Source organism: Scyliorhinus canicula, chromosome 6 (assembly GCF_902713615.1).
Source record: "Scyliorhinus canicula chromosome 6, sScyCan1.1, whole genome shotgun sequence".
In the NCBI taxonomy this organism is placed as follows: Eukaryota; Metazoa; Chordata; class Chondrichthyes; order Carcharhiniformes; family Scyliorhinidae; genus Scyliorhinus; species Scyliorhinus canicula.
In genome coordinates this window covers 73,905,250-73,922,445 of record NC_052151.1, presented here as the reverse complement: position 1 = coordinate 73,922,445, position 17,196 = coordinate 73,905,250, and the positions used below count along the sequence as shown (strand labels likewise).

The window sequence follows — 17,196 nt, the reverse complement described above, 5'->3', positions numbered from 1 at the left end:
AAAACATATAAAGAAAGGATGTTTTGAGCAATATTTTGGCACTCTCAGAGGTGGTTCTTTACAATACCTAAAGGGCTGCCCCGATCGCAATAAAGAATATTCTAAAGTACGAACGTGTTCGAGACCATTTCTTCCGGACTGAGAGACAAGTGAATTAGAGACACATTCACATGTGCAGCATAAACAATACTCAAGAAGCTCAGCACCATCCAGGACAAAGCAACTCACTTGAGTGTACAAACATACGAACATATATAAAGAATAGAAACAGAAGTAGACCATTTGGACCCTTGAGGACGCTCTACCATTCAATTATATCAAGGCTAATCTGTTTGTGGTTTGAATTCCACATTTCCATTTACCCGATCACCTTTGACTCCCTTGCCTAACAAGAATCTATTTACCTCCATCTTAAAAATATTCAATGACCCCTCCCCACCTCCACCACATTTTATGGCAGAGAATTCCAAAGTTCTAATCCTCTGAGAGGAAAGAAAATTCTCCTCATCTCTGTCCTAAAAGGGAATTTCCGAATTATAAAACCGCACCCCTAGTCCTGGACTCACCCACCGTTACTTCACAGCGCCAAAGTCCTAGGTTTGATTCCTGCCTTGGGTCATTGTCTGTGTGGAGTCTGCACGTTCTCCCCGTGTCTGCGTGAGTTTCCTCCGGGTGCTCCGGTTTCCGCTCACAGTCCAAAGATGTGCCGGTTAGGTGAATTGGCCATTCTAAATTGCCCTTAATGTCCAAAATGGTTAGGTGGGGCTACTGGGTTATGGTGATAGTGTGGGTGTGTGGGCTTAAGTCGGGTGCTCTTTCCAAGGACCGGTGCAGACTCGATGGGCCGAATGGCCTCCTTCTGCACTGTACATTCTATGCAAGAGGAAACATCCTTTCCACATCCATCAAAACTGTTCAGGATCTTATATACTTCACGACAATAACCCCTCATTCTTCTAAACCCCAGTGGAAACAAACGCAGTCTGTCCAGCCCCTCCTCACAAGACAACCTGCTCATTCCTGGTCTCAATCTAGTAAACCATCTCTGACCTGCCTCTGTAAATGTATGTACATTCTTCCTTAAATAAGGAGACTAGCACTGCACACAGTATTCAAGATGTGGTGCGACTAATACCATGTCTAACTGAAGCATAGCAACCTTACTTTTGTAAAAGCAAAATACAAGTGGCCTTGTGGCGTAGTGGTTAGCACTGCCGCCTCATGGCGCTGAGGATCTGGGTTCAATCCAAGCCTCGGGTCACTGTCCATGTCGAGTTTGCACACTCTCCCCCTGTCTGAATGGGTCTCACCCCACAATCCAAAGATGTGCAGGCTAGCTAGATATGCGCACGAGAGAGAAATAAATAAAAACATGGGCCAATAACTTTTGTTGCAGAAGGTTGGGAAGAGGTTCATATGGAGCATAGGCTTTGGCATTAGACCAGTTGGATTGATTGGCTTGTTTCTGTACTGTACACGCAATGTAACATGATATAATTTAATTTATTTTTCTATCACTACTTTAGACATCTCTACATTCTATTAACATTACGTTCTATTACAAAGAGAGAGAAAGAAATCACAGAATACCGCATTTATGAACCTTTGTCCTCAGTAGACTTAATGTTTTCTCAGGAAACCATGAACTAAAAAGGAAAAAGAATTGCCTTTTATTGTGCCTTTCACAATCATTCCAAAATGCTTTACAGCCAATGAGGTTATATTATAATCATTATTTTAATATTATATTAGTATAATTTAAATTGAAACGACTGCAGAATGCTGCAAAGGAGATGAAACTGGATGTGCTTGAATATGAAACACCATGCAAATAATTAGGAGGACAAATGGAATGCTGAAGTTTATTTCAAAGGGGGATGGAGTATAAATTAGGGAAGTCAATATAGCTGCACTGGGTATTGGTGAGACCGCACCTGGAGTACTGTGTGCAGTTTTGGTCTCCTAATCTAAGAATGGAGAAGGTTCATTAAGCTGATTCCTGGGATGAAGGTGTTTGTCTGTGAAGGAAAGATTAAACAGGTTGGGCTTTAGCAAGCTGGAATTTAAAAGAATGAGAGGTGATCTCATTGCTACATATAAGATTCTGGGCAGCACGGTGGCACAGCGGTTAGCATTGCTGCCTACGGCGCTGAGGACCCGGGTTCGAATCCCGGCTCTGGGTCACTGTCCGTGAGGCGTTTGCACATTTTCTCTGTGTCTGCGTGGGTTTCACCCCCACAACCCAAAAGATGTGCAGGATAGGTGGATTGGCCACACTAAATTGCCCCTTAATTGGAAAAAAAATAATTGGGTACTCTAAATTTATTTTTAAAAAACATAGGATTCTGAGGGGGCTTGAAGGGTAGAGGTTGAGAGGATATTTCCTCTCCTGGGGGAATGTAGAACCAGGGGGCATGTTTAAAAATAATGGGTCTCCCATTTAAGATGGGCTTGAGGAGGAATTTATTCTCTCAGTTAGCTGTTGGTTGTCTTTGTCCTCTTGCACACAGAGCAATGGAGGCTAGGTTATTGAATATATTCAAGCCTGAGTTAGATGGATTGGCAAGGGGGTCAATGGGGTTATGGGGGACAGGCAGCAAAGTGGAGTTAAGGCCATAATCAGATCAGCCATGATTTTATTGAAAGGTGGATCCGGATTGATGGGTCTGCTCCTATTTTTTAATGATCTTAAGCACATTTGAACTGCTGCCACTGCTGTCAAGTCAAACCATGGAAAAAGCAAATAAATGGCCAAATAATCTGTTTTCGTCATTTTGCCTGAGGGGTAAATATTGGAAAGGACTACCCTGTCCTTCTTCAAAATAATGTGATGGTCTAATTTGCACTCATCCGAAAGAACAGATGGAGCCTCCATGCCTCATCCAAACGACAGCCGCTCCGGCAGTGCAGCACTCTCTCAAGGCTTTACTTAAATCATGTACATTTCAAAATGATCCCACCAGACATCATTCTAAACATTCTGCTCATTCTACCCTGTGATATCTACATTGTACGAGGGGTCTAAGGCCTCACACCATATATTTTTAGAATATATTTAGATATCCTCATGGCTATTTCTAAACTTTTAAAAACTGGACAATGGCCTTTTAAAATGGCTGAATCTATGTTTTCCTGTGACCTTCGACCAAAAGGAGCTACTCGGCAGTTTCAAAGAAACTTGCATCTTGTTATCTCTGAAGATACATGAATGATTCCCTGTGGGCTGTAGAGACCAAATTCGAAGGGAACTATACAAAGGCAATCTGCATTTTATAATCCAGGCTGGCCAACTAAAGTCTACTGGCCTGCTAGGACAAATGGCCCCATAACCTGCCTTTCAATTTCATTCAGTTCTTAATGGTAGGGCATTTAACCATCTCAGGAACCCTTGTCAAAGGCTATGTGGAGAAGTGTGAGTAATGGAGCCCTGGCCCAGATTGAATTCCTGGGCCCATCTAAGCTGTTTCTACTGGAACTTCTGCACCATCACCTACAAGACTAATTAAACTATGCATGCCTATCTCATTGCCTGAAGTCAGCAGCACTGGAAAAGTGAATTATACTGCATCAATTTTCAACCTACCAACCTCCATGAAGGAATATTTAATTGGACTTTGATTCTGGGACCTGAACTCATGTGAAATAATATTAATTTACTCTGTGGTCTCTTTATTGTAAATCTTTGGTCCTTTTATTATAAATCTTTATTTTCTCTGTCCCTCCTTTATTCTATGTGTGGAAAGAAGGCAACTTTGCTACCCTCCTCCTGCATTTGAGTGTAAGTAACCCTTTGAGTTCATCCTATCTCAAGCTTGCTGTGGGGCTATTAATAGAAATTGGATCACACAAAAACTGAGGGTTTGGGAGATACACTACTGCTTAGAATTGTGAAGTGAATCAAAACCACTTTCTGTTCACAGACGGGTGGTGAGAAGAGAACTTAGTGTTGTTAAATGAACCCCATCCTGTCTATGACAATTGTTATATTTAGGGACAATTTACCCCTGTTATGTGCCCCCCCCCCCCCCCCCCCACACACACACACACACGGATACCTTTGGGATTTCAGAAGGTGGTGGTTGGGGTGGAGGAGGAGGAGCAGAATGGTTGTGCCAATATTCTGTGTGCCAAAAATTGCAAATTAGAGCCTTTTCAGCTTGTTCTACCACTTTGAAAGACTAGTGTACATACACCCCAGGTATCCCTGCATTCTTGCATCCACTGTCAAATTTAATCAGTTATTTTATATTGCCTCTCTAATTCCTCATTCTGCCCACCAGAATGAATCACTTCTCACTTTTCTGAGCGCCTACCAAGTCAGCTTTATCTCCTGGGCTGTTGGTTCCCATCAATCCTTCCAGACAGCGGTTCTTAGCTGCAAGATGACACGCCTACTGCATTTACAGCTCAGTGTGTGTCACACAATTCCAAAGTTAGAAGTCTGTAAGGATTGCTGAAATAAACCAGCTGTACACTGCGGTGTCGAGACGCTGCCATCTTCACAACAGAACTTATTTTCAGTCATTTTTTTTTAAAGCAGCTTTGTGCAAACTCGGAGAGCAGATGTGAGTGGAGAAGGACCTGTTGCAGAGCGAGCTGGGCGCGGCGATCCCAGTTTCACTAACCTGGCAAACTCTTCCAGGCTCAGCTCTTGTACAGACACCAGCTGAGTTCTCACATTGCCAGCTCAGCAACCTCGTCGAATCATTTCCCACGGACAGGCCATATGCAAATCAAATGGCTTGTCACTTCCTCAGCACTCCAGCCGACCTGTGAAGGGACAAGGTGCGGAGGAAGACAGCTCGAGTGCACACTGAGCTGATAGTGGGATTGGCGCCTCAACTTGCTGCTGCATAAAAACACTTGTGTGCATTTCCAAACACCCACCAGGCAGGAAGAAAACACCAGGCTGGCTTGGTAAGCATCAATTACTTTCCGAGATCTACACTGGCACCAAGCAGGTAAGAACTGAATGAAGACAATATATTTGAATGAGTATCAGAAAAATGGTTTATATATTGTACAAAAAGGATGCATTACAAATCTTGCTATCATTCCTATGTTATAACCATCCATGCATTTACTTATTCGATTATTTTATTTGAACTATATATTTCGCTGCTGGTAGACATGAACAATACCAGATCGTTCAACATAATTGAGTTATCGATGAGTGGTTGCGTGATGTGCAGGGACGAGAACTTGTTAGTCGGCACGGTTGCACTTTAATCACTCTTGCGTCACCCTATTAACATAAATTAAATTAAACTTTCTACCCCCTCACTAACCAAACGAAGCAGAGACTTCTGCATCTGACGATTTTCTAATATTTAATCAGCCTCCACCGCCGAATGCCAACAAACCAGTGAGATGGAAACAAATGTCATCAAATAACGTGCAGGAAACCAAAGCCAATACAATAAAGGCAAACAGCGGTTTCTTTGCCCCAACTTTGCGCGGTAATTGCAGCAATGTTCCGTAAAGCTAAAGACAATCACGAACTCGGTGCTGCAGGAAGGTTGACCCACAGTCGGGAATGTTTGCTAGATTCTGCATTATAGTTTATCCTGGCTTCCTTCAGGATTACTTAGTGAAAGAAATACCTCAGGGTGGGGGTGGGTGGGATGGAGAATCGATCGGGTCAGAAACGATTGCAAGAAACAGTTGAGTCTGAACCAGACTGTTCTCACTTTTTTATAAAGGTCGCTGTGGGAGATAATGGGAAACGATTCCATTTTGCAAGGGCTGCCGAGCACCGTTTAAAAGGAATGTCAGAGCATTCGTGTTTTAAGTGAAATTATAACCACTATTCTCCGCGCCCAATTCCATCTGTTTCTTGGGTACAGTTCAGGAGCCACCATCAGCTTTCGCAGTGACAAAAACAGAAAATGCTGCAGGTCTTACAGAATCTTTGGCGAGAGAATGAAGCTAACGTTTCGAGTCTGGATGACTTTTAGTCAAAGTTCGGGAACGGGACAAGTATTGTTAAAAAGACAAATCTTAAGGCTTTGTGTCTTAATCCACATAACATTCACAATAAAGTGGATGAAGCAATCAGGCAAATAGATACAGACAGATATGATCGGGATTGTGCAGGGTGACCAGGAATGGAAACAGAACAGTATTTAGGAATGCCAGAGAAAAGGAAAAGGTGGTGAAGTTGCATTGCTGGTTAAAGAAGAAATTAATACAATAGTGAAGAAGGATATTAGCTCCAATGATGTGGAACCTGTATGGGCAGAACGGAGGGGTTGTATATAGACCCCCAAACTGTAATGGTGATGTTGGGAATGGCACTAAACAGGAAATTAGGGATGCATGCGATCAAGGAACATTTGTAATTATGAATGATAATTGTGGAGACGTGACTGCAGGGTGACCAGGAATGGAACTGCATATACATTGGGCAAATCAAATGAGTAATTATACCATAGAGGAGGAATTAGTGGAGTGTATACAGGATGGTTTTCTGGACCAATATGTTGAAGAACCAACCAGAGAACAGGCCATCCTTGACTGGGCATTTTGTAATGAGAAAGGAATAATTGGCAATCTGGTTGTGCAAGATACCTTGAGGATGAGTCATCATAATATGATAGAATTCTTCCTCAGATCAAGAAGGAGAGTGAGGTAGTTATTTCTGAGGTTACGGTCCTGAATCTGAATAAAGGAAACTACGATGGTGTGAGGCGTAAGTTGGCTCTGATTGACTGGGGAACCTTACTTAAAGGGATTATGATGGATAGGTAATGGCAAACATTCAAAGAGTGCATGGGTGAACAGAAACAATTGTTCACTCCTGTCTTGCACAAAAATAAAATGGGAAAGATGGCTAAACCTTGGTTTACAAGGGAAATTAAAGATAGTATTAAAGCCAAGGAATAGACATATAAATTGGTCAGAAAAAACAGCAGACCTATGGATTGGGAGCAGTGTACGATTCCACCAAAGTGGACAAAGATACTGATTAAGAAGAAGAAAATAGAGTACAAGAGTAAGGTTGTGGTTAACATAAAAACTGACTGTAACTGTGTGGTGGTATGATTAGCATAGCTGCCTGCCATTGGTGCAGAACACCGGCTTACCATTGGCCCTGGTCAGTCATGTGCCTCTCGACCAGTTGGTTGAGACCAGTCATGTGACGGCTCCCCGATTGGTCGAGAGGCTGAGTTAACCCCGCCTCCAGGGCGGGGTATAAATACCCAGTACCCCCGGCGGTCATCCTTCTACTGTAATCGACCGCATAATATACTAACATCTAGTATATTAAAGCCATACTTTTGTTCAACAACTCGTCTCGCGTTCAATTGATGGTACATCAATTTAATATACTAGAAATTTGAAGATGGAGCTCCGGATCAAGCCCGACTGCCTCCGCATCAGCCCGCAAACTCCGAACGCATCGGCAATCTTCAAGCATTGGCTGGCGTGTTTCGATAGCTATCTGGCGACCGCAAGCAGCACCCCTACCATGGCACAGAAACTTCATATTCTCCATTCCAGCGTAGGCATGGCGGCCTACGCGATGATAGAGGAAGAAAAAGAATACGACGTGGCCATGGATACACTAAAAGGACAATTTCTTAAGCCGGTAAACCGTGTGTACGCCCGACATCTGCTGGCTACCAGACAACAGTTCCCCGGTGAGTCCTTAGATGATTTTTACCGGGCCCTCGCTGTCCTGGGGAGGAATTGCGCCTGCCTCCAAGTTTCAGCCACTGAGCACATGGAACTTTTAATCAGAGATGCTTACGTGGCTGGGATGCAGTCCACCGCAATCTGCCAGCGCCTGATGGTAAAAGACGACCTCAGCCTAACTGAGGCACGGACTCTCTCCACCTCCCTGGAGGTCGCCGACTTAAACGCCCGCGCCTATGTCCCCAGCCGCGCTGCAGCGCCCTGGGCCTCCTGGCATGCTTCCCCACCGCCATCCGCCGCTCCCGACCCCCCTCAGGTCTGCGCCGCGGGACGCCCCGACAAGTCCGCGGGGCCCCGCTGCTATTTCTGTGGGCTTGCCAAACACCCCCGCCTGCGCTGCCCGGCCCGATCCACCCTTTGTAAGAGCTGCGGGAAGAAGGGCCATTTTACGACGGTCTGCCAGGCCAAATTGGTCGCTGCTGTGCCGCGCAGCGACCGGGGATCTCCTCCTCCGGGCCCTTCCGGGCACTTCCAGTGCACCTCATCAATCACCCCCCCCCCCCCCCGGGCCCCTGCATCCGGCCTGCGCGCCTCTCTGCCCCCGCTCTCAGCCGCACCGATCGGCCCGCCAGTACCGCTAACCCCGCCCCCAGCAACCACGAGGGTCCTGCGGGCGCCGCCATCTTGGGCCCCGGACGCCACGTGCGGGTCCTGGGCGCCGCCACCTTGGGGCCCCGACTCCACGTGCGGGTCCTGGGCGCCGCCATCTTGGGGCCCCCGACTCCACATGCGGGTCCTGGGCGCCGCCATCTTGGGGCCCCGACCCCACGTGCGGGTCCTGGGCGCCGCCACCTTGGGGCCCCGACTCCACGTGCGGGTCCTGGGCGCCGCCATCCTGGACTGGCACACAAGGTCCTGCCAGCACCTACTCGGCCGACGACGATGACTATGGATCTTCTCCACGGCTCGCGGCCATTCAGCTTGACTAGTCACGTCCACACACGCTCGCCAAGACGACGACGCAAATCCACCTCAACGGACATGAGACGGACTGCCTGCTGGACTCCGGGAGCACGGAAAGCTTCGTACACCCTGACACGGTAAGACGCTGCGCGCTCCCTGTCCACCCTGTAAAACACAAAATCGGGTTAGCCTCAGGTTCGCGCTCCGTCCGCATCACCGGGTGCTGCATCGCGGACCTCACGGTCCGGGGGGAAGGTTTTTTTAAATTATAAACTCCTTATCCTCCCCGACCTTTGCACACCGGCACTCCTAGGACTGGACTTCCAGTGCAATCTGCAGAGCTTGACCTTCCAATTCGGCGGCCCTATACCCCCCCTCACTGTCGGCAGCCTCGCGTCCCTCAAAGTAGACCCCCCCTCCTTGTTTGCTAATCTCACCCCCGATTGCAAACCCGTCGCGACCCAGAACAGACGGTACAGCGCCCAGGACCGGACCTTCATCAGGTCCAAGGTCCATAGGTTGCTGAAGGAAGGGTCATCGAGGCCAACAACAGTCCCTGGCGAGCCCAAGTGCTGGTGGTCCGGACTGGGGAGAAAAACCGGATGGTCATCGACTACAGTCAGACCATCAACCGGTTTACGCAACTGGACGCGTATCCTCTCTCCCGTATTTCCGCCATGGTAAACGAGATTGCGAAATACAAAGTCTTCTCCACGGTTGACCTCAAGTCCGCTTATCACCAGCTCCCCATCCGCGCGAGTGACCGCAAGTACACCGTGTTCGAGGCTGATGGGCGCCTCTACCACTTCCTCAGGGTTCCATTCGGTGTCACAAATGGGGTCTCGGTCTTCCAACGGGAGATGGACCGAATGGTCGACAAGTACGGATTACGGGCTACCTTCCCGTATCTCGATAATGTCACCATCTGCGGCCACGACCAGCAGGACCATGACACCAACCTCCGAAAATTCCTCCAAACTGCAAAGCTCTTTAACCTAACTTACAATAAGGATAAGTGCGTGTTTAGCACCGACCGTCTAGCCATCCTCGGCTACATAGTGCGTAACGGAGTGATAGGCCCCGACCCCGAACGCATGCGCCCCCTGATGGAACTCCCTCACCCCAATACCCTCAAACGCTGCCTGGGTTTCTTCGCTTACTATGCCCAATGGGTTCCCAATTACGCCGACAAGGCCCGTCCCCTCATTCAGTCCACGACCTTCCCGCCGTCGACAGAGGCCTGCCAGGCCTTTAGCCGCATCAAAGCGGACATCGCAAAGGCCACGATGCGCACTATCGACGAGTCCCTCCCCTTCCAGGTCGAGAGCGACGCATCAGAAGTAGCTCTGGCGGCCACCCTGAACCAAGCGGGCAGACCCATGGCCTTCTCCAGAACCCTCCAGGCTTCCGAACTCCGCCACTCCTCAGTGGAAAAGGAAGCCCAGGCCATAGTCGAAGCTGTGCGACATTGGAGGCACTATTTGGCCGGCAGGAAGTTTACCCTCCTCACAGACCAACGGTCAGTAGCCTTCATGTTCGATAATGCACAAAGGGCAAGATTAAGAATGACAAAATCTTGCGGTTGCGGATCGAGTTGTCCACATACAACTACGATAGCTTGTATCATCCTGGGAAGCTCAATGAGCCTCCTGATGCCCTGTCCCACGGTACCTGCGCCAGCGCGCAGATAGACTGCCTCCGCTCCCTCCACGCGGACCTCTGCCATCCAGGGGTGACCCGTTTCTATCATTTCATAAAGACCCGCAACCTGCCCTACTCCATCGAGGAAGTCAGGACAGTAACCCGTGACTGCCACATCTGCGCAGAGTGCAAACCGCACTTCTACCGCCCAGAGCGTGCGCATCTGATCAAAGCATCCCGCCCCTTCGAACGTCTCAGCATAGACTTCAAGGGGCCCCTTCCCTCTAGAAACCGCAACATTTACTTCCTGACGGTGATCGATGAATACTCCCGCTTCCCCTTCGTCATTCCCTGCCCCGACATGACCACATCGACCGTCATTAAGGCCTTCCTCTCCATCTTTTCCCTGTTCGGCTACCCCGCGTACATACATAGCGATCGGGGGTCCTCCTTTATGAGTGATGAGCTGCGTCAATTCCTGCTCAGCAGGAGCATTGCCTCTAGCAGGACGACCAGTTATAACCCCCGGGGTAATGGGCAGGTCGAGCGGGAGAATGGTACCATCTGGAAGACCATCCTACTGGCCCTCCGGTCCAGAGATCTCCCTATTTCCCGATGGCAAGAGGTTATCCCCGATGCCCTACATTCCATCCGCTCCCTCCTCTGTACAACAACTAATCAAACACCTCATGAACGCCGCCTTGTTTTCCCCAGGAAGTCGTCCTCCGGATCCCCTCTCCCTCCCGACGTGGTTGGCCGCCCCCGGACCCATCTTGCTCCGGAAGCATGTGCGGGTGCACAAGTCCGTCCCGTTGGTGGAACAAGTCTAGTTACTCCACGCTAACCCGCAGTATGCGTACGTGGAGTACCCCGACGGTCGGCAGGACACGGTCTCCCTCCGGGACCTGGCACCCGCCTGCGTGCGGTCTTCCCCCCCCCCCTTCACCACAGACCCCCCCGCCCCTTTTCCTCCAGCGCCCCACCCAGGCCACCCCTTCCCCATCCATGGCGTCTCCACCACCAGCCCGGGGTACGGAGACAGTTCAAGGACCACCGCTCCCGGAGTCCAGGACATCAGCTGAACCACCACCATCGGCTGAACCAACGTCACCAACTCCCCTGTGGCGGTCTGCCAGGACGTCACGGGCAATGAAAAGGCTGATCGTGTCCATTTAACTTCAACACCACCATGGACCTTGTATGGACACTATGTACTGTTGCTAAATGTCTGGGCCAGTGGGAAGCCAAGGATACATTTTTTTTTCTCCTTACTACTCATACCACCAGTTCTCCCCCCCCAGCTCTCGTTGACCCCCCCCCCCCCCCCCCCCCCCCCCCCCCCGGCTTCTTTCTCTGCAAGGGGTGAATGTGGTGGTATGATTAGCATAGCTGCCTGCCATTGGTGCAGAACACTGGCTTACCATTGGCCCTGGTCGGTCATGTGCCTCTCAACCGGTTGGTTGAGACCAGTCATGTGACGGCTCCCCGATTGGTCGAGAGGCTGTGTTAACCCCGCAAGGCGGGGTATAAATACCCAGTACTCCTGGCGGTTGTCCTTCTACTGTAATCGACCGCAGGGCTTAACATCTAGTATATTAAAGCCATACTTTTGTTCAGCAACTCGTCTCGCGTTCAATTGATGGTACATCAAATTGTTTCTATAGGTATGTGATGAGAAAAAGATTGGTGAAGACTAATGTCGGTCCCTTACAGTCAGAAACGGGAATTTATAATGGGGAAGAAAGAAATGTCTGACTAACGAAATACATACTTTAGTTCTGTCTTCACAAAGGAGGACACAAGTATGATACCAAAAATGTTGTGTAACACAGGGTTTAGTGAGAGGGCGGAACTGAAGGAAACCAGTATTAGTAGAGAAATTATATTGTGGATATTAATGGAATTGAGGATCGATAAATCCCCAGGGTCTCATAATCTACATCCCAGTGTACTAATGGAAGTGAGATTTGAAATAGTGGATGCATTGATGGCCATCTTCCAAGATTATATAGACTCTGGAAGAATTTCTATAGATTAGAGGGTAGCGAATTTAAAAAGGTAAAGAGAAAACAGGAAATTACAGACCAGTCAGCCTGACGTTGATGATGGGGAAAATGCTAGAGTCCATTATAAAATAGTTAATCACAAAGCACTTGGAAAACAGTGGCTGGATCGGACACAGTCAGCATGGATTTACATATGGGGAATCATGCTTGACAAATCTACTGGAATTCTTTGAGGATATAGATAGATAGCTTTTTGAAGAATAAAGGAATAAAGGGTTATGGTGTTTGGATGGGAAAGTGGAGTTGAATCCACAAAAGATCAGCAATAATCTCATTGAATGGCGGAGCAGGCTCGAAGGCCTATTCCTGCTCCTAGTTCTTATGATCTTATATTCTTATATAACTGGTAGAGTTGACCAAAGGGGACCCATTAGATGTGGCTTATTTGGACTTTCAGAAGGCTTTCAACAAAGTCTCACATAAGAGATTAGCATCTAAAATTGAAACGCATGGGATTGGGGGTAGTATATTGAGATGGATAGAAAATGGTTCTTTTTCCAAATGGCAGGCAGTGACTAGTTGGGTACTGCAGGGCCTCAGCTATTCACAATATACATTAACGATTTACAGGAGAGAACTAAATGTAATATTTCCAAATTTGCAGATGACACAAAGCTGAGCAGGAGGGTGAGCTGTGAGTAGGATGCAGAGGTGCTTCAATGTGATTTAGATAGGTTGAGTGAGTGGGAAAATGATTGGCAGATGCCATTTAATGTGGATAAATGTGAGGTTATCCACTTTGGTAACAAAACGGGCAAGTAGATTATTATCTGAATGGCCATAAATTAGGTCAGGGGAATGTGTAACAGGACCTGGCATTCCTTGTACACCAGTCACTGAAAATAAGCATGCAGAGAATGGCATGGTGGTGCAGTGGTTAGCACGGCCACCTCATGGCACCAAGGACACAAATTTGATCCTGGCCCCGGGTCACTGCCCATGTGAAGTTTTCACATTCTCCCCCGTGTGGGTTTCACCCCCACAACCCAAAGATGTGCAGGGTACATGGATTGGCCACACTAAATTGCCCCTTTAAAAAAAAAAGAAAAGAAGCATACAGGTGCAGCAGGCAGTGAAGAAGGCAAATGGTATGTTTGCCTTCATAATGAGTGGATTCAAGTACAAGAGAAGGGAGGTCATGCTGCAATTATACAGGTCATAGGGGCAGCAGGGTAGCATGGTGGTTAGCATAAATGCTTCACAGCTCCAGGGTCCCAGGTTCGATTCCCGGCTGGGTCACTGTCTGTGTGGAGTCTGCACGTCCTCCCCCTGTTTGCGTGGGTTTCCTCCGGGTGCTCCGGTTTCCTCCCACAGTCCAAAGATGTGCGGGTTAGGTGGATTGGCCATGCTAAATTGCCCGTAGTGTCCTAATAAAAGTAAGGTTAAGGGGGGGGGGGGGTTGTTGGGTTACGGGTATAGGGTGGATACGTGGGTTTGAGTAGGGTGATCATTGCTCGGCACAACATTGAGGGCCGAAGGCCCTGTTCTGTGCTGTACTGTTCTATGTTCTAATGTGGGAAGGATGTTCCCGATGGCATGGGGAGTCACAGTCTGAGGTTATGGGGTAAACCAGTTAGGACTGAGATGGGGAGAGATTTCCTCACCCAGAGAGTGGTAATACTATAGATTTTTCTTCCACGTAAATATTTGGGGTCAAAACATAGTGGGCGGGATTCTCCGTTGCCGGACACCAAAATTGTGCTTGCCGAACAGTTTTCAGCGCGCTCTGTGGCGCCGGCGCTAGCCCCACAACGGTTCTGAAATCGGTGAGGTGTTTCTGCCGATTTTCCTGCAGCAAAAAGTCTCCATTCGAGCCAGCACTTAGCCACAGAAACAGAGAATCCAGCCCTTTATGTTTTCAAGAAAGAGTTAGACATGCACCTTGGTGCTAAAGGGATCAAAGGATGGGGGGTGGGGGGAAAGCACGAACAAGTTACTGAATTGGATGATCAGCCATGATCATAATGAACGGTGGAGTAGGCTTGAAGGGCCACATGGCCTCCTTCTGCTCCTACCTTTTCGTGTTTCTATGTTTCCAAGAAGAAGAGTTAACACAATGTGGCAATGCTATAGCATACTGTGTGGCTTCTTCAATTGTTCTCTTTATAAATAAAGGATGACATGATGGTTTTAATATTAAATCACATTTTTACAAGTTGTTTGAATGATCTACCACACCGATACCTGTAGAAATTCTGAATATTGGATGGTTAACATAAAATTGTGTTACGGCAAAGTGAGGGCAGGTGCAAGGACCTATTTCTCTTCTCGTTGATTGAAACAAGACCTTTTGAAATCTGAAAGGATGAATGTGTCAATCCAGTGAATGTACTTGCTGTTTATGTGCTGCCAAACTCAGTCAGGCAGGCTTCCTTGAGTTTAAACCAGTGAGAGGTTTGTTTTAATCGTGCTACAAACTCATCCAGGGAAATATATTTCCCACATCCCAAGTATGTAAAACACATACAGACACACAGAAGCAAAAATACAGAATTACATGTTATAAAGCCGAGGGCGTTAACTTATGGCTAAACCAAGATTCAGCGGTAAAAGGCAACGATAAATAGGGAATTCACTGATTATGAGTCCTTCTCTTATCTTTGTGGATGAGGAAGTTCTTTAAACACGAGTCCTTATTTTCGTTCCCTGGAAACACTGAATTAGAAGTCTTCTTTATAATTTCTCTGTCAGTTGTCCATGATATAATATAAGAAGATTTTACTTTAGTTTAAAGAGAGTTAGAGGTTTACAGCCGTATGCAGCTTCTAGATGCTTTTTCAGAATGCTCTAACGGCAAGCAGGGTGTTGTAATAAAACACATTTCAAAAATGATGACCTCAAACACGTAACCACTTTCTCCATTATGATTAGAGTATTCCACAGAAGGGATTAGCTCATGTCTGGAAAGACCTTGGTTATTGTGTTATGGCCTAGGTGATTAATTTTTTAATGTCCAAATCACCATATCTGAAAGGGCCATTCATCCACATGATGAACTAGGAAGAACCTGTTAGAACCTTCAACATAGCCATTGTCTCTGTAGACTTTCTGTCTCCAACTGACGGAATGAGTATGGGTTTTATAATGATGCACATGGTGGTAGCCAGTTTAGGCTTCAGTCCATCTTTGAAGTAATCTTTGACGTTAGCAGGTGTGAAATTTCAAAGGGGATTTGACTGGGCATGTCCTAATTGTAATCATCAGAGGTTTTCAGATATTTGACCAACTTGCAGTTCCAAATGTGTCAGGTGACCTGTGGCAGCCAACTTAAGTCAATGTCCTTGTTTCACGGTTACAACTGTTATTTTAAAAAGTTCCATATATGAATCCAGCACTGAAATCAACACATCTCTGTAACAATTAGAAAATTATTATTTTACATAAATAGCAAAATAAATGGAGGTCCTGCATTATTTAATGGATGACACCACAATGTAATACCATATAGAAATGCAATTTTTTGATTGATATGTTATCACTATAATTAACTCCTTTTAATGTGTACATGTGACAGGTACTTAGGCATTTTTACAGTGTTAATACACTGTACAATACACTGTTTTATCAATATTGTCGGGTTTTGTTTTGACCATGGAGGTTAGAATAATCTATATTTATATATTTTTTAATGATATCTGCATGCACTTTTGACAAAGCCCACTTTCTATTCAAATTTTCCCATTATGAATGGCCGGTGTACTTTATTCGTGAGTGATGCCTATTTAACCTGTCACATTGGTTAGCACTGTTGTTTCACAGTGTCACAGCGCCTGGGTCCCGGGTTCGATTCCTGGTTTGTGTCACTGTCTGTGTGGAGTCTGCACGTTCTCCCCGTGTGTGCGTGGGTTTCCTCCGGGTGCTCTGGTTTCCTCCCACAAGTTCCGAAACACGTGCTGTTAGGTGAATTGGACATTCTGAATTATCCCTCCGTGTATCTGAACAGGCACCGGACTGTGGCAACTAGGGGATTTTCACAGTAACTTCATTGCAGTGTTAATGTAAGCCTACTTGTGACAATAAAGATTATTATTATTACACCTCTACATCACTAATTACTGTCAACTGCCAGGCAGAGTGAGTAAGAAAATAAAATAAAGAAATGGCGGAGCAGTTAGAATAACTTTCCTCAGCCTGGGGGAGCCAGTCTCCACATTGCTGGAGGAGTGCTGATGACAGGGGGGCTGGAGAAAGGGGTAGTGTCAGCGGTTTACGGAGCTATTTTGGAAGAGGAGAAGGCACCACTGGAAGGGATCAAAGCAAAGTGGGAGGAAGAGTTGGGAGAGGATATGGAGGAGGGAGTCTGGTGTGAGGTGCTCCAGAGAGTGAATGCCTCCACCTCGTGCGCAAGGTTTGGGCTGATACAGCTGAAGGTGGTTTACAGAGCACACCTCACGAGGGCGAGGATGAGCTGATTCTTTGAGGGAGTGGAAGATGTGTGTGAGCGTTGTGGTGCACGTGAAACTGTACCCGGGCGGCCATATTTGGGGTGTCGGACCAGCTAGGGTTGGAAACGGGTGCGGAGGCAGATGTTGTAGCCTTCGTCTCGTTGATCGTTCAAAGGTGGATCATGATGGGATGGAGAACAATCTCTCCACTCTGTGCCCTGGCGTGGCGGGGGGACCTGTTGGAATTCTTGACTCTTGAGAAGGTTAAGTTTGAACTGAGGGGAAGGATGGAGGGGTTCTACAATTCATGGGCGTTGTTCATTATGCACTTTCAAGAACTGGATAACATCCAACATTAGTTGGGGAGGGTGGGTGGGAGGGCTGGGGGGAGGGGGGGCAGTGAGTGTTAATGGTAACTATGGGTGATTCCTGATTCCTTTGTGTCATTTGTTTGTGTGAACATGCGGGCTAATGTTTGGAGTTTGGTGGGAGGATGGGATTGT

General features: G+C 47.2%; 1 protein-coding gene across 4 annotated transcripts in view; it reads left to right on the top strand.

Moving 5' to 3' along the window:
- The window catches only part of mchr2 (melanin concentrating hormone receptor 2), a 126,151-nt gene that overhangs the window by 61,211 nt on the left and 47,744 nt on the right, over positions 1 to 17,196 (top strand). The window contains exon 1 of one of the 4 annotated variants that reach the window (XM_038799520.1): positions 4,460 to 4,961. The exons of the other annotated variants lie outside the window; for them this stretch is intronic. The gene's annotated coding sequence lies outside the window, so the exon portion shown is untranslated. Of the gene's footprint in view, positions 1 to 4,459; positions 4,962 to 17,196 lie in introns of those variants that run through there. 4 annotated transcript variants of the gene reach the window in all.